The following is a 20560-nucleotide window of genomic DNA, read 5'->3' on the forward strand; positions in this document are numbered from 1 at the left end:
ATTCGTTTAAGACCTGTTTTCCTTCCACTATTGCCTTCTTTATATGGAAGTTTTCCTCAATGGTCAGTTTGCTGTATAGGCTGTGGCTGGGTTTTAGCATTCTAAGTCTGTTTCTATTGTGGTTGTTGGCTATAAGGTGGTCAGCAAATGTGCTATGGGAGCTGTTGCTTTTTAAAGCTCTGAGATGTTCTGAATATCTTGTTTTGAAGTATCTGCATGTTTGTCCTATGTATACTGACTGGCAAGTGTTGCATGTGAGTTCATATATTCCTGACCTGTTAAATTTATCCAGGGGTGTTTCTTGTGTTCTGGTCTTTTTCTGTCTTGTGTTCTCCATCCGGTATCCTATTTGGAGTCCCTGTTTCTTTAATATGTTGCCTATTCTGTGAACAATCTTGTTATTGTAGGTGAGTATGTGCCATTTTGTTTTGTGTGTGTGTTGTTGCTCTTTTGTGGCTTGTATGTGGTCATTGTTTGTGTTTTGTGTTGTTCTGTGCTGGGTAAGGATTTGTGTGTGTGTGTGGTGGGTTCATTTTTGTACTGTTTGCATGTTTTTGGTTTAACTTGCCTACCATATGGGTAGTGTAATCATTTTCTACTGCTATTTGTTTTTTTGTGTTTAGTTCTTGTGTTCATGCAGGCGATGGCGTGATGAACCATCCCTGTTTCTTCTTCTCTTCCTAGCAAATCTATTCATCAAGAATCAGCAACATTAGTGGCCATGGGTCCCTTTGAAGTAAAATATTCCGGAGGTAAACTAGGTTCCCATTCGGATCTCCGGGCAGAACCTACTTCAAAGAGATTCAGGCCGAAATGAACTTTCAGGTTGGGAACATGGAACGTTAAAAGTTTGAACAGGCCAGGAAGATTCCAGACATTAGACGAATTAGATAGATATGATGTAGACATTACAGCTATTCAAGAAACTCGGTGGCAGGAGGCGGGTAGCATAAAGAGGGGTAACTATACATTTTTCTATAGAGGTGCGGAAGCTCACAGTTTTGGAACAGGTTTCGCAATACAGGGAAAAGTGCTTCACGCAATCAGAGATATAAGGTTCATTAGTGACCAACTATCAGTTATAGTGTTGTCCGGCAGGTGGAATAGTCTAGTAGTAATTAATGTACACGCACCAACGGAGGACACTGAAGAGGTTGTTAAAGACAGCTTTTATGAAGAACTAGATCAACTGTGGGATGAGTTCTCCTTGTATGATACAAAATTAATCTTAGGTGATTTTAATGCGAAGATAAGGAAGGAGGAAGCATTCCGGCCTACAATTGGGAAAGAAAGTTTGCATAACATTTCGAATGATAATGGCACAAGGGTGGTTAATTTTGCTGTTTCAAAAGACATGATTGTTGAGAACACATATTTCAAGAGGAAGGACATTCATAAAGCAACTTGGGTCTCTCCTGATGAACACACCCGAAACCAAATTGATCATGTTCTTGTAGATCGGAGATGGCACACTAGTATAGAAAATGTTAGGACTTTCAGGGGAGCAGACTGTGATTCTGATCATTTTCTTGTAGTTGCCAAAGTTCACCAATGGCTATCTACAGCAACATCAAGGTGTCACAATGCAGAACTTGTTAGGTTTGACACTGACAAGCTAAATGATGAAAACTTTAGAAGAAGGTACATGGTAGAAATTACAAAAAGGTTTGATGCTCTCAGGACACACGAAGATCAAGACGAGGATGTAAATAAACAGTGGATCACTGTGAGGAATAATATCAAAGAGGCAGCGAAGGTCACAATAGGTAAAATTAAGAAGAACAGGAGGAAACCGTGGTTTGATGAGGAAAGCAAGAAATTGGTAGAGGAAAGGAGAAAAGCGCGATTAGATTGGGATAGAATGGGAGACAGAAAATGAGAGGAGTTCTTGAACTTGAGAAGGGAAGTTGGTCGTAGGCTACAGGCAAAGAAGAAGGATTATTTGAACAATCAAGTTACAAAAATGGAAACAAACAGTAAAACAAAAAACATTAGGGAACTTTACCTGGACATAAATGGGTATAGGAAGGGCTTCAAGGCCTTTGGTGGAAGTAGTTCACAAAGTGCTAACTAAAGTATGGAACTCAGAGATGGTACCTGAAGAGTGGCAGGAGTTGATTCTGATCCCAATTTTTAAGAAAGGTGGCAAATTGGATTGTAGTAATTATACAGGGATATCGCTATTACCAGTATGTTCCAAAATTTTCTCGAATATTCTGCTAAGCAGCCTTACACCATATGCAGATGAAATTGTGTGGGATTACCAAGCCGGCTTTCGGAGGAACAGATCAACTATAGACCAAATATTCACCCTGCGTCAAATTTTGGAAAAGAAATGAGAATACAATAAACCAGTTCATAATCACTTCATAGATTTTACAAAAGCATATGATTCAGTATTTCAGTCAAAATTGTACCAAATTCTTTTGGAACTTGGAATACCAAAGAAGTATGTTAGACTTATAGAAGCGAGCTTGAAAAACACAAAAGGTAGAGTACACATGGGGAAATTGAAGTCAGAAGAATTTGTAATAAAGAACGGACTTAAGCAGGGAGATGCCCTGTCTCCGCTACTTTTTAATTTAGTCCTAGAATATATTGTACGAATGGCAGCAGATAATTCAGAGGGTGTGGAGTTAAATGGAAATATTAAGATATTAGGATATGCAGATGATCTAAACATCATTAGCGATAGGAAAGAATCTGTAACAGCAAATGCGAATGCGTTAAACAAGGCTAGTGAAGATGTAGGTCTAAGGATAAGTAAAGACAAAACTAAATACCTGGTTACTACTAGAATGCCAACAGCAGTAGATCAGGAAACGTTAAGAGTTGGAGACATGCAGTTTGAAAAAGTGAACACATTTAAGTATCTAGGCGTGGACATCACTGTGAGAAATGAGATTGAATCCGAACTGAAGAAGAGATTACGGGCGGGAAATGCGTGCTACTTCTCACTGAATAGATCACTTTCATCACGGATATTGTCTAGGAATTTAAAGATTAGAATATACAAAACTATTATTCTACCAGTTATGCTGTATGGGTGTGAGACTTGGTCTCTCACTGTGCAAAATGAAAAGCCATTTCGAGTATTTGAAAACAAAATTTTGAGGAAAATTTTTGGAGCAAAAAGGGGTGGCATTAGCGGAGAGTGGCGAAAACTGCATAACGAAGAGGTTCACGAACTCTATTCAAGCCCTGACATAATCAGTATTATTAAATCACGTAGGCTGCGATGGGCGGGTCACGTAGCTCGAATGGATGAGGGCAGGGCAGCGCGCAGAGTACTGGTAGGGCAGCTAGAAGGAAAACGTGCTGTGGGGAGACTGAGGCGTAGATGGGAGGAAAATGTGAAGGCTGATTTGAAGAGCCTAGGTATTGAAGGTGAATGGAAGGAAATAGCCCAAGACAGGGACAGATGGCGAAAATACGTTGCTGCAGTAATGGACTCTCGAGTCCGGTATGACCAGTGAGTAAGTAAGCAAGTAAGTAAGTGAGACAAGATGGTCAATGCCTTCATGGAAAAGTGTTTGCAGTTGTCTACAGAAGTGTGATTGTACCAAGGAGTTCACCTCTTCAAGCTAAACAAAGTGGTAGCCACAAATGTCTTTCTTCAGGGCTCCAAAATTATGAAAATTGCATGAGGAAAGGACAGGACTGTAAGGAGGACATGTAACTTCTAAGCAAAACTTCTGAAGCATAGTCAGAACAACCTCAATAACAAGTGAGTAGGCCCACATGTTGCCAAGGTTGTTTTGACTTCACTGCAGAAGTTTTGCTGGGAAGCCATTACACATCCTCAGTTCAGCCCCAGTCTCTTCCCATGTGATCCCCATATTTTTGGAGCCCAGAAGAAAGGCATTTATGGCCATTGATTTGCTTCTGTTGAAGAGGTGCACACCTGGTTACAATCATGGTTCCACACACAACTGCAAATATGTTTAAATGAAGGCATTTACCATGTTGTACTACAGTGGAATAAATGTATTAACAGTTATGTTGATTATTTTTGAAATAATAAACAGTTCACGTACTTTTTCCATCTCTCTCATTTTCATTTGACTGCCCTTTACATGAAAAATGCAGATAGGTTTAGCCAACCTTCAGTGAAACAGACGATTATTTGTACCATAATATTCAGACACATGTTCAGAATTATATCAGTGTATGCAGAGTATTAAAAACATAACACAGAATTGACTTTGACACAGTGCAGGTATCCAGGTTAATGTAACCATTTGCTGGTGTTCACAGTAAACAAATGAAAACACAAGGAAAATGTATACTGGTTATTCAGTCCAATTTATCTTGACCACCTCAAGTGAGCTGCATTTTTATCTTCTATTAGCTGGTGTACACTCAGGCAAGCTTACAACTGGAAATGGTTGACTGAATGATCAGTGTGTATTTCCTTTGCGTTTCCATTTGTTTTCTGTAAAAACTGTGTGCTAGTACAGAAAAGTAATAGTTTTAGATTATTTTTAATACTGTCATGTTTAAGGAGTGGTACACTCTGATACATTTTTAAGTAGGTCTTGAGTAGAGAAATTGGAGTACTGAATACAAAATGTACAGAAGTACTTCTGTTTATATCTTTGTAACATACAAAGTTAGAAGACAGTTCATCACACTGGTTAATGTCTCACTGGTAACTAAACAACATTTGCTTGATATGATTATTTTTTCTTTTGAACAAAAAGTTGTGTGGGCTTGTCAAAACAAATAGAACACCCTGTATATTTGTTGCAATCACATCTTCGCCTGTAAGGTTTTTCAAGGAAAAGAGGTATATTTATACAAACATCTTCTTCATACTGGGCACTGCAGCCATAAATTCATTAAATGACAGAGAAATCAAACAATCAGAAGACCAGTTTGGTATATCAACAATATTATGAAAAGGATAGATTGCTACTCACCATAAGGATGACACATCACGTTGCAGATAGGCACGAAGAAAAGATATTTACAGATTGAGCTTTTTGCCAAGCCTTCTTTGGAAATAAAGGAAAATACACACACAATCATACAAGCAGGCCACTCTGGCCAGAGACAGCAGTCATTGTTGTTGTAACTGCTGTCTGCTTCACATCTGCTGTACAGCAAACTACGTAAATTTAAGTATTAACTGTGTTTTTCTTAGTTGTCACTTCTTTTTCTGTGTGTTTTTTTCTTTTAGGAAGCTTTAATTTTCGAGTACTAATAATAGTGTTCCATAGATTTCATGTTTGTTTTGAACACACTCCAGAGACAGGTACTGCTTATTTTCATTGTTTCCAACATGAAGTGTCTAGTAACCAAAATTCAGTCTGCTAGCAGCTGCCTTTAGTGAATTAGCCATCTAGTTAAAAGTTGATTATCTCTATACAGTGAATTGTTGATTTCTTAGGATGGATAGGATGTGTGACTGCTGTGTATGGATGCAGGAGGAGCTGGCCACTGTTCACGAACAGCTGAATGTGTTGATGGCTGTGATCAGCCATCTTCAGGGTGCTGCCTTGGAGTATTTGAAACAGTTAATGCAGAACAGGGAATCAGCAATCATAAAGTGGTTACTGCATTGATGATTTCAGCCATAAATAGAAATATTAAAAAAGGTAGGAAGATTTTTCTGTTTAGCAGGTTTCAGAGTACTTGATGGCTCAACACAAAAGTTTAGTCTCAAGTACAGATAGTGTTGAGGATCAGCAGACAAAGTTCAAAACCATTGTACAATATGCATTAGATAAGTATGTGCCAAGCAAGATCATAAGAGATGGAAAAGAGTCACCGTGGTACAACAACCGAGTTAGGAAACTGCTGCAGAAGGAAAGGGAACTTCACAGAAAACATAAACATAGCCAAAGACTTGCAGACAAACAAAAATTACACGAAGTGAAATGTAGTGTGAGGAGGGCTATGCGAGAAGCATTCAGTGAATTCGAAAGTAAAGTTCTATGTACTGACTTGGCAGAAAATTTTAAGAAATTTTGGTCTGATGTCAAAGTGGTAGGTGTATCAAAACAAAATGTCCAGATGCTCTGTGACCAAAATGGTACTGAAACAGAGGATGACAGACTAAAGGCCAAAATACTAAATGTCTTTTTCCAAAGCTGTTTCACAGAGGAAGACTGCACTGTAGTTCCTTCTCTTGATTGTCGCACAGATGACAAAATGGTAGATATCAAAATAGATGATAGTTGAGAGTTGCTTTCCGTTAGAACATTCTAAATGGGGCACTAGCAGTAATGGGAAGCCTGGGTGGCTGACTAGTGGGATAAGGATAATGTAGAACAAAGTGGGAATTATATCAGAATGTTAGAAGTAGTCACACTCAAGCTACAGTAGCCCATTGCAAACAGTATTGTAAGGTGCTTAAAAATGCTATCAGGAAGGAAAGAGTATGTGGTATGAAAATAGAATAGCTAATTCACAGGATAAAATTAAAACCATATGATCAGTTGTGAAGGAAGTGTCAGGTCAGCAGCACAAGGTCGACGATATAAAGTGAATTTGCAGTAAAAACATTTCTGTTACTGATAAGTCAGATATACAGGGTTATTACAAATGATTGAAGCGATTTCACAGCTCTACAATAACTTTATTATTTGACATATTTTCACAATGCTTTGCACACACATACAAAAACTCAAAAAGTTTTTTTAGGCATTCTCAAATGTTCGATATGCGCCCCTTTAGTGATTCAGCAGACATCAAGCCGATAATCAAGTTCCTCCCACACTCAGCGCAGCATGTCCCCATCAATGAGTTCAAAAGCATCGTTGATGCAAGCTCGCAGTTCTGGCACGTTTCTTGGTAGAGGAGGTTTAAACACTGAATCTTTCACATAACCCCACAGAAAGAAATTGCATGGGGTTAAGTTGGGAGAGCATGGAGGCCATGACATGAATTGCTGATCATGATCTCCACCACGACCGATCCATCGGTTTTCCAATCTCCTGTTTAAGAAATGCCGAACATCATGATGGAAGTGCGATGGAGCACCATCCTGTTGAAAGATGAAGTCGGCGCTGTCGGTCTCCAGTTGTGGCATGAGTCAATTTTCCAGCATGTCCAGATACACGTGTCCTGTAACGTTTTTTTTGCAGAAGAAAAAGGGGCCATAAACTTTAAACCGTGGGATTGCACAAAACACGTTAACTTTTGGTGAATTGTGAATTTGCTGCACGAATGCGTGAGGATTCTCTACCGCCCAGATTCGCACATTGTGTTTGTTCACTTCACCATTAAGAAAAAATGTTGCTTCATCACTGAAAACAAGTTTCGCACTGAATGCATCCTCTTCCATGAGCTGTTGCAACCGCGCCGAAAATTCAAAGCGTTTGACTTTGTCATCAGGTGTCAGGGCTTGTAGCAATTGTAAACGGTAAGGCTTCTGCTTTAGCTTTTTCCGTAAGATTTTCCAAACCATCGGCTGTGGTACGTTTAGCTCCCTAATTGCTTTATTCGTCGACTTCCGCGGGCTCGCGTGAAACTTGCCCGCACACGTTCAACTGTTTCTTCGCTCACTGCAGGCCGACCCGTTGATTTCCCCTTACAGAGGCATCCAGAAGCTTTAAACAGTGCATACCATCGCCAAATGGAGTTAGCAGTTGGTGGATCTTTGTTGAACTTTGTCCTGAAGTGTCGTTGCACTGTTATGACTGACTGATGTGAGTGCATTTCAAGCACGACATACACTTTCTCAGCTCCTGTCGCCATTTTGTCTCACTGCGCTCTCGAGCGCTCTGGCAGCAGAAACCTGAAGTGCGGCTTCAGCTGAACAAAACTTTATGAGTTTTTCTACATATCTGTAGTGTGTCGTGACCATATGTCAATAAATGGAGCTACAGTGAACTTATGAAATCGCTTCAATCATGTGTAATAGACCTGTATGTACATCATTTAACAATCATTTTCTGAGCATTGCTGGTGAATTAAATAAAAATTTAGTTTCTACAGGAAATCATATAACTTTCTTGGCAAATGCCTTTCCGAGATTGATGTCTGAAATACTCCTCTGTGATTCAGATGAGAGGGAAATTGAGTCAATAATTAAATGACTGAAGATTAAGGACTCTCATGGTTATGATGGAGTGTCTAGCATCTAGCAGAATATTAAAGTACTGTGCTGCACATGTTAGCCCTGTATTTAGCCATATTTGTAATTTTTCCTTTAGGAATGGTCAGTTTCCTGAATGATTAAAGTACTCAGTAATATAGCCACTTTATAAAAAGGGAGAAAGGGATAATGCAGGTAATTTTAGACCTATTTCTATGCCATCAGTGTTTGCAAAAGTTATTGAAAATGCTATGTATGTGAGGATAATTGCTCAGTTTATATCACACGATTTGCTATCAAATGTACAGTTCGGCTTTAGAAGTCGTTTAACAACTGAAAATGATATATTCTCTTATCTCTGTGAGGTACTGGATGGGTTAAACAAAAGGTTTCAAATGCTTGGAATATTTTTTGATTTAACTATGGCATTTGATTGTGTTGATCACAAAATACTGCGCTAGAAGTTGGACCATTACGGAATACGGGGTAGCTCACAATTGGTTCACCTCTTACTTTAGCAACAGGTAGCAAAAGGTCATTATTCACAATGTTGAAAATGGCTGTGATGTGAGGTCTGAGTGGAGTACTGTCAAGTGGGGGGCGCCCCAGGGATCAGTATTGGGGCCACTCCTGTTCCTTATGTGTATATATATACACTCCTGGAAATTGAAATAAGAACACCGTGAATTCATTGTCCCAGGAAGGGGAAACTTTATTGACACATTCCTGGGGTCAGATACATCACATGATCACACTGACAGAACCACAGGCACATAGCCACAGGCAACAGAGCATGCACAATGTCGGCACTAGTACAGTGTATATCCACCTTTCGCAGCAATGCAGGCTGCTATTCTCCCATGGAGACGATCGTAGAGATGCTGGATGTAGTCCTGTGGAACGGCCTGCCATGGCATTTCCACCTGGCGCCTCAGTTGGACCAGCGTTCGTGCTGGACGTGCAGACCGCGTGAGACGACGCTTCATCCAGTCCCAAACATGCTCAATGGGGGACAGATCCGGAGATCTTGCTGGCCAGGGTAGTTGACTTACACCTTCTAGAGCACGTTGGGTGGCACGGGATACATGCGGACGTGCATTGTCCTGTTGGAACAGCAAGTTCCCTTGCCGGTCTAGGAATGGTAGAACGATGGGTTCGATGATGGTTTGGATGTACCGTGCACTATTCAGTGTCCCCTCGATGATCACCAGTGGTGTACGGCCAGTGTAGGAGATCGCTCTCCACACCATGATGCCGGGTGTTGGTCCTGTGTGCCTCGGTCGTATGCAGTCCTGAATGTGGCGCTCACCTGCACGGCGCCAAACACGAAAACGACCATCATTGGCACCAAGGCAGAAGCGACTCTCATCGCTGAAGACGACACGTCTCCATTCGTCCCTCCATTCACGCCTGTCGCGACACCACTGGAGGCGTGCTGCACGATGTTGGGGTGTGAGCGGAAGACGGCCTGACGGTGTGCGGGACCGTAGCCCAGCTTCATGGAGACAGGTGCGAATGGTCCTCGCCGATACCCCAGGAGCAACAGTGTCCCTAATTTGCTGGGAAGTGGCGGTGCGGTCCCCTATGGCACTGCGTAGGATCCTACGGTCTTGGCGTGCATCCGTGCGTCGCTGCGGTCCGGTCCCAGGTCGACGGGCACGTGCACCTTCCGCCGACCACTGGGGACAACATCGATGTACTGTGGAGATCTCATGCCCCACGTGTTGAGCAATTCGGCGGTACGTTTACCCGGCCTCCCGCATGCCCACTATACGCACTCGCTCAAAGTCCGTCAACTGCACATACGGTTCACGTCCACGCTGTCGCGGAATGCTACCAGTGTTAAAGACTGCGATGGAGCTCCGTATGCCACGGCAAACTGGCTGACACTGACGGCGGCGGTGCACAAATGCTGCGCAGCTAGCGCCATTCGACAGCCAACACCGCGGTTCCTGGTGTGTCCGCTGTGCCGTGCGTGTGATCATTGCTTGTACAGCCCTCTCGCAGTGTCCGGAGCAAGTATGGTGGGTCTGACACACCGGTGTCAATGTGTTCTTTTTTCCATTTCCGTATATATATATATGCCCTCTAGTATTATGGGTAACAATAAAATATTTCTGTTTGCTGATGACACTAGCTTGGTAGTAAAGGCTGTTGTGTGCAGCACTGGCTCTGTTTCAAATAGTGCAGTACACGACCTCAATTCATGGCTTGTAGAAAATAAACTAACGCTAAATCACAGTAAGACTCAGTTTTTACAGTTTATAACACACAATTCAACCAAACCGGACTTTTAATTTCACAGAATGGGCGTATGATTAGTGAAACTGAACAGTTCAAATTTCTAGGTGTTCAGATAGATAGCAAGCTGTTGTGGAAAGCCCACATTCGGGATATTGTTCAAAGACTTAATACTGGCATTTTTACTATTTGAATGGTATCAGAAGTGAGTGATCGTTTGACACAAAAATTAGTCTACTATGCTTATTTTCATTCACTATTGGCATACAATATTATATTTTGGGGTAACTCTTCTCATTCTAAAAGGATATTTTTTTCTCAGAAATGGGCGGTTTGGGCAATAAGTGGTGTTAGTTCATGAACCTCTTGTTGACCTCTATTCACGAATCTGGGTATTTTGACATTGGCCTCTCCATATGTATATTCCTTATTGTTGTTTCTTGTTACCAATATTAGTTTATTCCCAAGAATAAGCAGCTTTCACTTGGTTAATACGCGGCAGAAATCAAATCTGCATTTGGATCGGACTTCCTTAACTCTTGTGCAAAAAGATGTGCAGTATACTGCTGCATCCATTTTCAAAAAGCTGCCACTCGAAGTCAAACATCTTACAAGGTAACCTCCCCATCGCACCCCCCCCCCCTCCCACCCCCCCAGATTTAGTTATAACTTGGCACAGTGGATAGGCCCTGAAAAACTGAACACAGATCAATTGAGAAAACAGGAAGAAGTTGTGTGGAACTATGAAAAAAATAAGCAAAATATACAAACTGAGTAGTCCATGGCAAGATAGGCAACATCAAGGATAGTGGGAGCTCAGGAGCATAAGAGATTGTCAGATACTAATTGTCTGAAAATAAAAGATTAAGCTATTCACTCGAGGGAAGACCTGAACCAAGCACCTCTCGCTCCGCAGCTGCTCACGCTAACCACGGGACCATGGCGCTCCTGAGCTCCCACTATCCTTGGTGTTGCCTATCTTGCCATGGACTACTCAGTTTGTATATTTTGCTTATTTTTTTCATAGTTCCACACAACTTCTTCCTGTTTTCTCGATTGATCTGTGTTCAGTTTTTCAAGGCCTATCCACTGTACCAACTTATAACTAAATCTGAGGGGGGTGCGATGGGGAGGTTCCCTTGTTAGAAGTAATCCACACACTTTCAAATCAAATGTGAAGAGATTCCTCATGGGTCACTTCTTCTATTCTGTCAAGGAGTTCCTTGAAAAATTAAGCTAATTTTTATTGTATCGCTGATAGTGTTTACTTAAACTTATGGACTGACTTTTTTAAGGCTCATGAACATTTATTTTTATCTGTTGTTAGGTTTATGTTGTAATTTCATGTACTGACAAGTTCCATGGCCTTGGAGATTTGCTCCTAAATTTGGTCCTATGGAACTTGATGAGTAAATAAATCAATAAATAAATAATGACAGAGGGATAGAAAAACAATTAAAATCACTCAAGAGAGGAAAGGCCGCTGGGCCTGATGGGATACCTGTTTGATTTTACACAGAGCATGTGAAGGAACTTGCCTCCCTTCTTGCAGCATAGTGTTCCAAAAATTGGAAAAGGGAACAGGTCCTCCTCGTTTTCAAGAAGGGACGTCGAACAGATGTGCAGAACTATAGACCTATATCTCTAACGTTGATCAGTTGTAGAACTTTGGAACACATATTATGTTTGAGTATAATGACTTTTCTGGAGACTAGAAATCCACTCTGTAGGAATCAGCATGGGTTTCGAAAGAGACGGTCGTGTGAAACCCAGCTCGCGCTATTCAGCCACGAGACTCAGAGGGCCATAGACACGGTTCCCAGGTAGATGCCGTGTTTCTTGACTTCTGCAAGGCATTTGATACAGTTCCCCACAGTCGTTTAATGAACAAAGTAAGAGCATACAGACTATCAGACCAATTGTGTGATTGGATTGAAGAGTTCCTAGATAACAGAATGCAGCATGTCATTCTCAATGGAGAGAAGTCTTCCAAAGTATGAGTGATTTCAGGTGTGCTGCAGTGGTGTGTCATAGGACTGTTGCTAATCACAATATACATGAATGACCTTGTGGATAACATCGGAAGTTCACTGAGGCTTTTTGCAAATGATGCTGTAGTATATCGAGAGGTTGTAACAATGGAAAATTGTACTGAAATGCTGCAGTATCTGCAACGAATTGACACATGGTGCAGGGAATGGCAATTGAATGTCAATGCAGACAAATGTAATGTGCTGCGAATACATTGAAAGAAAGATCCTTTATCATTTAGCTACAATATAGCAGGTCAGCAACTGGAATCAGTTAATTCCATACATTATCTGGGAGTAGGCATTAGGAATGATTTAAAATGGAATGAGAATATAAAATTAATCATCGGTAAAGCAGATGCCAGACTGAGATTCATTGGAAGAATGCTAAGGAAATGCAATCCGAAAACAAAGGGAGTAGGTTACATTACACTTGTTCGCCCACTGCTTGAATACTGCTCACCAGTGTGGGATCCATACCAAATAGGGTTGATAGAAGAGATTGAGAAGTTCTAACAGAGAGCAGCGCACTTCATTACAGGATCATTTAGTAATTGCTAAAGCATTACAGAGATGATAGATAAACCCAGTGGAATACTCTGCAAGAGAGATGCTCAGTTGCTCAGTACGGGCTTTTGTTGAAGTTTCGAGAACACACCTTCACCGAGGAGTCACGCAGTATTTTGCTCCCTCCTACGTATGTCTCATGAAGAGACCATGAGGATACAATCAGAGAGATTAGAGCCCACACAGAGACATACCGACAATCTTTCTTTCCATGAACAACACAAGACTGGAGCAGAAGAAAGAACCGATAGAGGTACTCAAAGTACCCTCCCCCACGCGCCATCAGGTGGCTTGCAGAGTATGGATGTAGATGTAGATGTAGATTGGTGCATGAGGGGTGCCTTCTTGTGTGAATGTGTGTGTTTTTTCTTTTATTTCCAAAGAAGGCTTTGGTTGAAAGCTCAGTGTGTAACAGTCTTTTCATTGCACCTGTCTGCAACTCATCTTGCCCTCTTTATGGTGAGCAAGAATCTATCCTTTTCATAACATAGTTAAATAAAGGTGATTTATTTTCACCAATACTCTAAATTTCATTAGGATCTCATTTGGTTATGTCATATATAAACATCTAGTTTCAGCTTCTGCAGCTGTTTTCAAGTGTAAACACGTTGCAAATACAATGTAAACACAAAAAATTGAATAGAATGGCAGTTGCAATCAACTGTTACAGGAAATTAGAAATATAACAACATACATAAATGTGGATAAAATGTGACAATGACGGTTAACATATTTACAATGTGCAACCATTCATGATGATTTAAAACTGACAGTGGGCTTTGAGTAGCTATGCATATTGTCAATGCATTTTGAGCAGCTGTGAATATTTCACACGGCCAACAACATGTTTGAATAAAATTTGCAACATTGGAGGATAAATGGTGCCTCCATTGAAGATTTATTCAAGTTAAGGGTTGGGGTTGTTTTGGGGGAAGAGACCAAATAGTGAGGTCATCGGTCTCATCGGATTAGGGAAGGATGGGGAAGGAAGTCGGCCGTGCCCTTTCAAAGGAACCATCCCAGCATTTTCCTGGGGCAATTGAGGGAAATCATGGAAAATCTAAATGAGGATGGCCAGATGTGGGATTGAACCATCGTCCTCCTGAATGAGAGTCCAGTGTGCTAACGACTGTGCCACCTTGCTTGGTATTCAAGTTAAGGTTTCAGAAAAATATGGCTGTGTGACAGGACAGGAATTTGGTAAGGTCACTATTGGGGCAAATTTTCCACCTATACACTAGAAGTTTCTCATTATAATGACTTTTTTCTTTATCATTTGCTTCAAATGTGTGGGGACTACAATTCCTGCATGTAAAAAGGCTTCATGGATATTTACACCTTTAAAATTCTTCATTGCCCTCTCATCTGCAACTTCTCATCTAACGTACATCTTTGAAATGCCAGACTACACTATTATTACCACTCACTCACCTCACTGCTTTTTTTAAATGTACAGTCACAAGAAACAAATCTACAGTTACCTCTCCACATGAAAAAAAGCCTGTTGAGATGTAAAATAATTACAAACTTAGCCAAATTGCCATTTATACAAAGAATATCCTCAGATATGCTCCAGCTCTAGAACTGATAAATGCATGAAATTGAAGCAATGTATTGTGGTGCTTTAATGTCAGAGCAGGGCAGAAAAATCATTATGTGAGACAAGATACAACAAAAGACCGGAAAATATTTAAACTGCAGACTTGCTGCACACTTTGATTTATTGCACTGGACAGCACACATATAGCCTATTGTGAATTGTGAATTGCAATTTATTAGTCTCATAACATACACTTACAAATCATGTGATTATGGTACCTTACTAATGTATGTTTTAAATAAAAGTAATGACAAAAGATTAATAATGTTTTTTAAATTATATCAGGAGAAATATCACTTGTTTATCTATTCTTCTGAATTGCCTGTTTAAAAATTTTGGATGAAATGTGTTCTGTTAAAAACAAAGGAAGTACAGAAGGTGGACAAAAATATGGAAGCATCACATACACAACACATTGCAATGCCTAATACAGTGTAGGCAGATTTCTGGAATTCAAAACAGCTTCCAGTCATCTGAGAATGGTTAAATACAGCTCCTATATAGTTTTCAAGAGAATCTTATACCATTCTTCCTGCAAAATTGTGGCAAGTTCAAGTAATGATAATAGATGTAGATAGTGATCACGCACCCTTCCCTGCAAAGTAGACCACAAAGACTCAATACTATTGAGATCTGGTGACCATGGTGGTTAGTGGGAAGTCAACAGTTCATCTTTGTGCACAGGAAGCCAGTCCTGGGTGATTTGAGCTGTGTGAAGAGGGACTCTGTCATCTTCAAAGAAAGAATCACCATTGGGGAGCAAACATTGTACCATGGGATGGACCTGATCAGCTACAATGATTACATAATCCTTAGCAGTAATGTGATCTTGCAGAGTAACCATGGTGCCCATAGGATACTATAACATGGCTGCTAGAATCAACACTGAACCCTGCCATGTTTCTGTCTTGGGATTGAGCAGCATATCATTTACTAATTCAGTGCTGGAAAGGAATAGGTAGTGAGATGCCATACTGTACAGAACCATCTTTTTGCCCCATATCAGCACTTCTACACATTACGTGTTATGTAGCACAGATGTTAGCACCATTATCATTTGATGCTCAAAGGATGGGAGAAGTTTGCCTGGGCTGAAGTGCCACATGGTGACATCGGGTGATGAGTTTACAACCTGACAAGGTGACACATCTGGGCGCTGTTCAAGTAAGAGACACCAGTATGCCCATGTGAATGATGTTCACAGGGAATCAAATGGGGCCAATCATACACTAAAGTGCCAAGGAAACTGGTATAGGCATGCATATTCAAGTACAAAGATATGTAAGCAGTCAGGATGTGGCACTGTGGTCAGCAATGCCTATATAAGACAACAAGCGTCTGGTGCAGTTGTTAGATCAGATACTGCTGCTACAATGGCAGGTTATCAAGATTTAAGTGAGTCTGAATGTGGTGTTATAGTTGGTGCATGAGCGATGGGACACAGCATCTCCCCAGTAGTGATGAAGTTTGTATTTTCCTGTACAGCCATTTCATGAATGTACTGTGAATATCAGGAATCTGCTAAAACATCAAATCTCTGACATCACTGTGGCTGGAAAAAGATGGTGCAAGAACAAGACCAACAAGGACAGAAGAGAATTGTTAAAAGTGACAGAAAGCAACCCTTCCACAAATTGCTGCAGATTTCAATGGTGAGCCATCAGCAAGTGTCAGGGCATGAACCATTCAATGAAACATCATTGATATGGGCTTTTGGAGCTGAAAACCCACTCATGTACCCCTGATGACTGCATGACACAAAGAATTACGCCTTGCCTGCACACATCAACACTGACATTGTAGTGTTGATGACTGGAAACATGTTGCCAGGTCAGACAAGTTTTGTTTCAAATTGTATTGAGTGGATGGATGTGTACGGGTATGGGAACAACCTCATGAATCCATGGATGCTGCATGTCAGCAGGGGATTGTTCAAGCTGGTGGAAGCTCTGCAATGGTGTGGGGCATGTGCAGTTGGAGTGATATGGGAACCCTGATACATCTAGAATTACTCTGACAGACGACATGTACACATCGTGTCAGATCACCTGCATCCATTCATGTCCATTGTGTATTCTGACAGACTTGGGCAATTCCAGCAGGGCACTGACACTCCACACTTACAGAATTGCTACAGACTGGATCCAGGAACACTCCTCCTAGTTTAAACACTTCCACTGACCACCAAACTCCCCAGACATGAACATTATTGAGCATATCTGCGCTGCCTTGCAATGAGATGTTCAGAATAGATCACCATTTATGGAGAGCCTTGCAGGATTCATGATGTCAATTCCCTCCAGCACTACTTCAGACATTGGTTGAGTCCATGTCACATCATGCTGTGCCACTTCTGCATGCTGACAGGGGCTCTACACGATATTAGGCTGATGTACCAGTTTGTTTGGCTCTTTGGTGTATATCTACCATTGTCTCCCATCTGTGAACAACACAGAAACCTCCATATTTGACCATGTTCATCCATTTTATGGGCTACAGCATCTTATAGGTGCTCTGTAGTTCCAGCTAGATAATATACCATTGTATTACTCCATAATTAGGCCAGAATTGTTCGAAGAGCTCTCCAAGTCTTTGAGGGAGCTGGGGTTATGCTACAAATCACTTGACATCAGCCCTAATGAGCACATCTGAGATATCATCAACCAAAATGTGCTCTCCTTAGACTAAGCTCTGACAAGTTTCTATGTCTTCTGGGTGGAAATTGAGTAATCATATAATAGAATGGATTCCCAATGCTTTCAAGTGGTCATGAGGTCCATTCCATGTCATATCACTCATGTAACCAGCATGAAGTGGGCTCCCCACCAAATAAAATTAAAGTATCCTCTCTTTCAAGTTCTGAACTCTTCTTGTGTATATATTTGGCTGTTTTCATCCAGACAGTGTCATACTTTGGCAAGCTGACTTGTTTTCATCCTCATGTAATTATGATGACTGATTGACTTCTGTTGGGTGTTGCCTGTATACCGCTCCTTTATAAAATGACAGCCCTCTGGGCTATTCACAAAAGTGTGTGTGTAATTGGAGTCTACATCTACATCTACATCTACATTCATACTCTGCAAGCCACCTGATGGTGTGTGGCGGAGGTTACCTTGAGTACCTCTATTAGTTCTCCCTTCTATTCCAGTCTCGTATAGTTTGTGGAAAGAGGGATTGTCGGTATGCTTCTGTGTGGGCTCTAATCTCTCGGATTTTATCCTCATGGTCTCTTCACGAGACATACGTAGGAGGGAGCAAAATACTGAGTGACTCCTCGGTGAAGGTATGTTCTCGAAACTTCAACAAAAGCCCATACCAAGCTACTGAGTGTCTCTCCTGCAGAGTCTTCCACTGGAGTTTATCTATCATCTCCATAACGCTTTCACGATTACTAAATGATCCTGTAACTAAGCGCGCTGCTCTCCATTGGATCTTCTCTATCTCTTCTATCAACCCTATCTGGTACAGATCCCACACTGCTGAGCAGTATTCAAGCAGTGGGTGAACAAGTGTAATGTAACCTACTCCCTTTGTTTTCGGATTGCATTTCCTTAGGATTCTTCCAATGAATATCAGTCTGGCATCTGCTTTATCGATGATTAATTTTATGTGGTCATTCCATTTTAAATCATTCCTAATCCCTACTCCCAGATAATGTATGGAATTAACTGCTTCCAGTTGCTGACCTGCTATATTGTAGCTAAATGATAAAGGATTTTTCTTTCTATGTATTCGCAGCACATTACACTTGTCTGCATTGAGATTCAATTGCCATTCCCTGCACCATGTGTCAATTTGTTGCAGATACTGCTGCATTTCAGTACAATTTTCCATTGTTACAACCTCTTGATACACCACAGCATCATCCACAAAAAGCCTCAGTGAACTTCTGATGTTATCCACAAGGTCATTTATGTATATTGTGAATAGCAACAGTCCTATGACACTCCCCTGCAGCACACCTGAAATCACTCATACTTTGGAAGACTTCTCTCCATTGAGAATGACATGCTGTGTTTTGTTATCTAGGAACTCTTCAATCCAATCACACAATTGGTCTAATAGTCCATATGCTCTTACTTTGTTCATTAAACGACTGTGGGGAACTGTATCGAACGCCTTGCGGAAGTCAAGAAACAAGGCATCTACCTGGGAACCCGTGTCTATGGCCCTCTGAGTCTCGTGGCTGAATAGCGCAAGCTGGGTTTCACACGACCGTCTCTTTCGAAACCCATGCTGATTCCTACAGAGTAGATTTCTAGTCTCCAGAAAAGTCATTATACTCGAACATAATACGCATTCAAAAATTCTACAACTGATCGACGTTAGAGATATAGGTCTATAGTTCTGCACATATGTTCGACGTCCCTTCTTGAAAACAGGGATGACCTGTTCCCTTTTCCAATCTTTTGGAACGCTACACTCTTCTAGAGACCTATGGTACACCGCTGCAAGAATGGGGGCAAGTTCCTTCGCGTACTCTGTGTAAAATTGAACTGGTATCCCATCAGGTCCAGCGGCCTCCCTCTTTTGAGCAATTTTAATTGTTTCTCTATCCCTCTGTCATCTGTTTCAATATCAACCATTTTGTCATCTGTGCGACAATCTAGAGAAGGAACTACAGTGCAGTCTCCCTCTGTGAAACAGCTTTGGAAAAAGACATTTAGTATTTTGGCCTTTAGTCTGTCATCCTCTGTTTCAGTACCATTTTGGTCACAGAGTGTCTGGACGTTTTGTTTTGATCCACCTACCGCTTTGACATAAGACTAAAATTTCTTAGGATTTTCTGCCAAGTCAGTACATAGAACTTTACTTTGGAATTCATTGAATGCCTCTGTCCAAGAGAGGGGAGTGTGTGGCAATGCATGGGAACATCTGACAGTTAGTAAAAAATAATAGTGAGGAGGTGGCTGCAATGAAAACTGCAGGCAATAAGACCTCTCTTGTGTCTGTCTAAAATGAAGAGCAGACAACCAAACCAACTGAGATAGGTGGTCAGCTTCAGTTGTAAGTGACCGATATTCCTGTGGGACATATCTGGACCATGTTCCCTGTCCTGGCTTGGTCCCATGGACATTAAGAAATCACCAGTCACAAATTAAGAAAGCACTAGTTACAAAATAAATACAGTTCAATGATAGTATATTACTCATGGAAAGATCTCAGAGAGACAACTAGACCTAGGATACGCTGTAAATGATAGCACAATTTGTTCAGAAGTTGCAAAACATCAGAGAAAGATGGAAAATCATAAAGTGAATGAGGTGGCACAGTGCTTATCACAATGGACTCACGTTTGGGAGGACAATGGTTTAAACCCACATCCAGCTATCTAGATTAAGATTTTCCATGATTTCCGTAAGTCACTTCAGTCAAACACCAGGTTGGTTCCTTTAAAAGGGCATGGCTGACTTTCTTCCCCAACCTTCCCTAATTTGATGGGACTGATGACCTCGCTGTTTGGTACCCTTCCCAAAATAAATCAATCAAAATCATAAATATAGAAAATTTATCACTTTCTATACAAAAGCCAAATGTATCTGAGCAGTAGACCATTTTCAAAGATAGTTTGATGTAGATTTTGAATCCAGTTGCAGTACATTATTTTTTAATCAATATTGTGAATATCTTGTACTACCTTGGTATGTGTTTAAAAATTATAGTTAGATAACATTAATATGGAAAATCCTGATACAGCAAAAGAAATTACAGTAAGACAAAGTAATGGATGTGCCACATGATGTAGTGCATTCAATTGTGCCTGAAAAATTGGCATTTTGCCAGTTCAAAAAAGTATGGAGAAGACAGTCCCAGTATTAGACACCATGTGAAAGGCGGTGCTCTGAACAGTCACACATCGAAATTAAGCTTGCTTTTTTGTGCACTACCTTATAAAGCAAAAAAAGGTTCAATTTATTTAAAATTATGTAAATACCTTTGCTTGTGTCAAAATTCTGGAAGCCTAGCCAGATGGAAAAATGATGTCAATTGACTTGCAACATGGCCATGTTTTGTGTGACAGATTCAAATAAGTAACAAAAATGCAACTTTTATGGCTATTTGCAGTGGTATTCA

This window comes from Schistocerca serialis, chromosome 3, assembly GCF_023864345.2.
Source record: "Schistocerca serialis cubense isolate TAMUIC-IGC-003099 chromosome 3, iqSchSeri2.2, whole genome shotgun sequence".
Taxonomy (NCBI): domain Eukaryota; kingdom Metazoa; phylum Arthropoda; class Insecta; order Orthoptera; family Acrididae; genus Schistocerca; species Schistocerca serialis.